Raw genomic sequence first — 6408 nt, 5'->3', positions numbered from 1 at the left:
GGACGGGCGTGGCGGGCGAGAGGCAGCGGCGATGGGCGCGGCGGGGGCGACAACGGCAGTGACGGCGACGACGGGTGGCGGGGGCGACGGCGGTGACGGCGACCACGTGTGGCTTGGGCGACGGAGACGACGGGCGGCGGGGGCGGCGAGGGCGGCGCGCGAGATGGGCGATGGGCGCGGCGAAGATGTTGGATCGAGAAGAAGTACTGGTGGTCGATGAAACTAAATTTTTCGTAAGTGCCATACAAATAGGAGGGGCCTTTAGTACCGGTTGGAGCCACCAACCGGTACTAAAGGCCAATTTTCGCCAGGACAAGGGCGGGAAACAGCCCCTTTAGTGCCGGTTCGTGCCACCAACCGGTACTAAAGACCCCCCTTTAGTACCGGTTGGAGCCACCAACCGGTACTAATGGTTGTGCACTGCCACCGGCGGTGCACAATGTTTAGTCCCACCTCGCCGAGCGAAGGGCAGCCGCACTGGTTTATAAACCCAGCCGCGGCTGCTCCTTCGAGCTTCTCTATATAGCAGGCTTCTGCGCCTAACTAGGGCCCGCAGCCCTGTGAGTCTGCTGCCCTTCTGGGCCTGCATTTGCACACCCTAGGTCTGGCAGGCCCGCTGGGCAGCACGCCAACAAATTTTTTATATAGTTTTTTTTCTTTTCTGCATTATTTCTTTTGTTCTATTTATTTTTGAGTAATTTTTTATATAGTTTTTTCTTTTCTGCATTATTTCTTTTCTTCTATTTATTTTTGAGTAATTTTTTATATAGTTTTTATCTTTTCTGCATTATTTCTTTTCTTCTATTTATTTTTGAGTAATTTTTTATATAGTTTTTTTCTTTTCTGCATTATTTATTTTCTTCTATTTATTTTTGAGTAAATGACCAAAAAACAACAAATAATGTCAGAACATGTTGGAAATTGATGACGTCGCATTGAATGCTACATACTGAACACAAAAGAAGTCCGGAGTTCAAATAAGTTTAAAAAACATTGAAGTGGCCGTGTAACAGATGAGTTCTCTTCCGAAACCCTGATACTCCGATAGATTTTGTCCAGTTTGTACACGAAGTGCGTCCAATTTTTGCCGTGACCGTCTATACTCTTTCACACATGCTATGCAGGTGAAATATGATACCATGGCAAGTTTCAACATTTTCAGAATTCATTTTGTAGTGACTTTCAATTTCACGGTCATTTAGCTCTCTAAACAATTAGGTAAATGACCGAAAAACAACAAATGATGTCAGAACATGTTGGAAATTGATGACGTCGCTTTGAATGCTGCATACTGAACACAAAAGAAGTGTGGAGTTCAAATAAGTTTAAAAAACATTGATGTGGTCGTGTAACAGATGAGTTCTCGTCCAAACCCCTGATACTCCGAAAGAGTTTGTCCAGTTTGTACACGAAGTGCGTCCAGTTTTTGCCATGACCCTCTCTACTCTTTCGCACATGCTATGCGGGTGAAATGATGATACCATGCCAGGTTTCAACATTTTCAGAGTTCATTTTGTAGTGATTTTCAATTTCATGGTCATTTAGCTCTCTAAACAATTAGGTAAATGACCGAAAAACAACAAATGATGTCAGAACATGTTGGAAATTGATGATGTCGCTTTGACTGCTACATACTGAACACAAAAGAAGTCCGGAGTTCAAATAAGTTATTAAAAATAAAAAAGAGGTGCAACGCTGGTTAATTTGCTTCAAGCCTTTCGGAATAGTGTAGACTCCACTACACATAGCTCAGTGCAATCTATACTATTCCGAAAGGCTTGAAGCTAATCAACATGCAGGTGATCATTGCGCCTCTTTGTCATTATCTGTGCACTCAAGGCTTATAAACCACTCATACTGCCTCTCTCTTGGCGAGGTGGGACTAAAAATCAGCTTACTAAGAAACTCTAGTACCGGTTCATGGCATGAACCGGTACTAAAGGTCTTCGTGGGGGCCCCAGCCTGACCATAGCCTGACACAGCCTCGTTAGTACCGGTTCGTGGCATGAACCGGTACTAAAGGTTTCCCACGAACCGGTACTAATGATGCCCGCCCGCCTAACCGTTGGAACCGGCACTAATGGTCACATTAGTGTCGGCTCAAATTCAAACCGGCACTAACGTGCTTCACATTTGACCCTTTTTCTATTAGTGTCAACTTCAACCAAGTTGGCTTGGAAATCATATAGGCAGACAGGCTCTGATACCAAAGCTGTCAGGACCCCGATTATAAGTCACACCAATCTAGCATGTAACACCTCATATCACTTTGCGGCCTCACGCACGGTATTCCCTCGGGTGTCGCCTTACCATGGCCCGGGACCGTTTGCGCCTTTTGTCTCACGTATATGATAGTGTCGCTAGCATCCATATGACAGAGAACCCGGGCGGACATGACTAGTCGTGAACCCAAAGTGGCACTAACTTACGGGGACAGGCATACATGAAAGAACATCGAGCATGTCGGTCAGCAGTGTGTGAACCCGGGCTGTAGCAACTAGGCTAACAGGACTCCGGGAACCCGCGCTGTAGCAGGGTAGGCAGGACTCCGGATGTCACCGCGTGACATTTCCCCGAAGGGACAAACACATGAACCACTACTAGGAAAAGGCATGCTAGTGGCGCACCAGTTTTGCCTACTAATGGTGCACTACTGGTGCGCCACTAGCACCACGCTATTAGAATTCAATACTAATGGCGCACCACTGGTGCGCCATTAGTATCTGGTGTACTAATGGCGCACTACGCAGTTCGCCATTAGTATAGCCCACAGTGCGCCATTAGAATGCCTCCAAGGGGGCCATATGTACGCATGTGCTTTGGCATACTAATGGTGCACTAGTGGGTGATGCGCCATTAGTGTCATTTTAAAAGTGCGCCATTAGTGTCTTGAGTGGTGCGCCACTAGTATGAATATTAGGGATTTTTTTTCTTTTGTGATATTTTCATAGTTTACAAAATATATTTTTGGACATAATTTAGACAACACCACACAACAATAGCAGATTCATCGAATACAATAGAAGATTAGTCTCCGAATACAAATAATCATATTAGTCTCCGAATTCAAAAGACCAAACAAAGATAGAACATTACAAGTCTCGAGACCGCGAGTAGCGAGTTTGTCGGAAGTAATACTAATCCTAACAAGTCCTATTAATCATCATCATACAACTTCTACTCGTTATTAATAACAAGTCATACGATCATCATCTTCGTAGTCATCGAACCAACCCTACTTAATTTTTCTTAGCACATGATCATTAGTATTAGGCATGACCTAAATACCCTATTTAAGGTAAAATAGCATAAAACAATATAGACCCTGACTCTCCATTATGGAGAGTGGAGATCATGATGAAGGAAATATGCCCTAGAGGCAATAATAATGTTATTACTTTATTTCCTTATATCATGATAAATGTTTATTATTCATGCCAAAATTGTATTATCCGGAAACATAATACTTGTGTGAATACATAGACAAACTAAATGTCACTAGTATGCCTCTACTTAACTAGCTCGTTAATCAAAGATGGTTATGTTTCCTAACCATAGACATGTGTTGTCATTTGATTAATGGGATCACATTATTAGGAGAATAATGTGATTGACATGACCCATGCCATTAGCTTAGCACCGATCATTTAGTATGTTGCTATTGCTTTCTTTATGTCTTATACATGTTCCTATGACTATGAGATTATGCAACACCCGTTTGCCGGAGGAACACTTTGTGTGCTACCAAACGTCACAACGTAACTGCGTGATTATAAAGGAGCTCTACAGGTGTCTCCAAAGGTAAATGTTGGGTTGGCGTATTTCGAGATTAGGATTTGTCACGCCGATTGTCGGAGAGGTATCTCTAGGCCCTCTCGGTAATGCACATCACATAAGCCTTGCAAGCATTGCAACTAATGAGTTAGTTGCGAGATGATGTATTACGAAACGACTAAAGAGACTTGCCGCTAACGAGATTGAACTAGGTATTGAGATACCGACGATCGAATCTCGGGCAAGTAACATACCGATGACAAAGGGAACAACGTATGTTGTTATGCGGTTTGACCGATAAAGATCTTCGTAGAATATGTGGGAGCCAATATGAGCATCCAGGTTCCGCTATTGGTTATTGACCGGAGACGTGTCTCGGTCAAGTCTACATTGTTCTCGAACCCGTAGGGTCCGCACGCTTAAGGTTTCGATGACAGTTATATTATGAGTTTATAAGTTTTGATGTACCGAAGTTAGTTCGGAGTCCCGGATGTGATCACGGACAGGACGAGGAGTCTCAAAATGGTCGAGACATAAAGATTGATATATTGGAAGCCTATGTTTGGACATCGGAAGTGTTCCGGGTGAAATCGGCATTTTACCGGAGTACCGGGAGGTTACCGGAACCCCCCGGTAACCTAACGGGCCTTAATGGGCCTAGTGGAGGAAGAGGAGAGGAGGCCTAGGGGCTGCCGCGCGCCCCTCCCCCCCCAAGTCTGAATTGGACAAGGAGGGGTGGCGGCGCCCCCCCTTTCCTTTCTTCCCTCTCCTCCTTCCCCCAAGTCCTAATCCAACTAGGGAAAGGGAGGGGAGTCCTACTCCCGGTAGGAGTAGGACTCCTCCTGCGTGCCTCCTCCTAGGGCCGGCCGTACCCCCATTGGCTCCTTTATATACGGGGGCAGGGGGCACCCCTAGACACACAAGTTGATCTCTAAGATCATTCTCTTAGCCGTGTGCGGTGCCCCCTTCCACCATAGTCCTCGATAATATTGTAGTGGTGCTTAGGCGAAGCCCTGCGACAGTAGAACATCAAGATCATCAACACGCCGTCGTGCTGATAGAACTCTTCCCCGACACTTTGCTGGATCGGAGTCCGGGGATCGTCATCGAGCTGAACGTGTGCTAGAACTCGGAGGTGCCGTAGTTCGGTGCCTGATAGGTCGGGCCGTGAAGACGTACGACTACATCAACCGCGTTGTCATAACGCTTCCGTTGTCGGTCTACGAGGGTACGTAGATCACACTCTCCCCTCTCGTTGTTATGCATCACCATGATCTTGCGTGTGCGTAGGAAAATTTTGAAATTACTACGTTCCCCAACAGTGGCATCCGAGCCTAGGTTTTATGCGTTGATGTTATATGCACGAGTAGAACACAAGTGAGTTGTGTGCGATATAAGTCATACTGCTTACCAGCATGTCATACTTTGGTTCGGCGGTATTGTTGGATGAAGCGGCCCGGGCCGACATTACACGTACGCTTACGCGAGACCGGTTCTCCCGACGTGCTATGCACAAAGGTGGCTAGCGGGTGTTAGTTTCTCCAACTTTAGTTGAACCAAGTGGGGCTACGCCCGGTCCTTGTGAAGGTTAAAACAGCACCAACTTGAAAAACTATAGTTGTGGTTTTGATGCGTAGGTAAGAACGGTTCTTGCTAAGCCCGTAGCAGCCACGTAAAACTTGCAACAACAAAGTAGAGGACGTCTAACCTGTTTTTGCAGGGCATGTTGTGATGTGATATGGTCAAGGCATGATGCTAAATTTTATTGTATGAGATGATCATGTTTTGTAACTGAGTTATCGGCAACTGGCAGGAGCCATATGGTTGTCGCTTTATTGTATGCAATGCAATTGCGTTGTAATGCTTTACTTTACCACTGAGCGGTAGTGATAGTCGTGGAAGCATAAGATTGGCAAGACGACAACGATGGTACGATGATGATCAAGGTGTCGCGCCGGTGACGATAGTGATCATGACGATGCTTCGAAGATGGAGATCACAAGCACAAGATGATGATGGCCATATCATATCACTTGTATTGATTGCATGTGATGTTTATCTTTTATACATCTTATCTTGCTTTGATTGACGGTAGCATTTTAAGATGATCTCTCACTAATTATCAAGAAGTGTTCTCCCTGAGTATGCACCATTGCGAAAGTTCTTCGTGCTGAGACACCACGTGATGATCGGGTGTGATAGGCTCTACGTTCAAATACAACGGGTGCAAAACAGTTGCACACACGGAATACTCAAGTTATACTTGACGAGCCAAGCATATACAGATATGGCCTCGGAACACGGAGACCGAATGGTCGAGCGTGAATCATATAGTAGATATGATCAACATAGTGATGTTCACCATTGAAACTACTCCATCTCACGTGATGATCGGACATGGTTTAGTTGATTTGGATCACGTGATCACTTAGAGGATTAGAGGGATGTCTATCTAAGTGGGAGTTCTTTAGTAATATGATTAATTGAACTTAAATTTGTCATGAACTTAGTACCTGATAGTATCATGCTTGTTTATGTTTGATTGTAGATAGATGGCCCGTGCTGTTGTTCCGTTGAATTTTAATGCGTTCCTTGAGAAAGCAAAGTTGAAAGATGATGGTAGCAATTACACGG

The sequence above is a fragment of the Triticum dicoccoides genome, chromosome 3A, assembly GCF_002162155.2.
Source record: "Triticum dicoccoides isolate Atlit2015 ecotype Zavitan chromosome 3A, WEW_v2.0, whole genome shotgun sequence".
Lineage (NCBI taxonomy): Eukaryota > Viridiplantae > Streptophyta > Magnoliopsida > Poales > Poaceae > Triticum > Triticum dicoccoides.
This window is presented reverse-complemented; position numbering follows the sequence as displayed.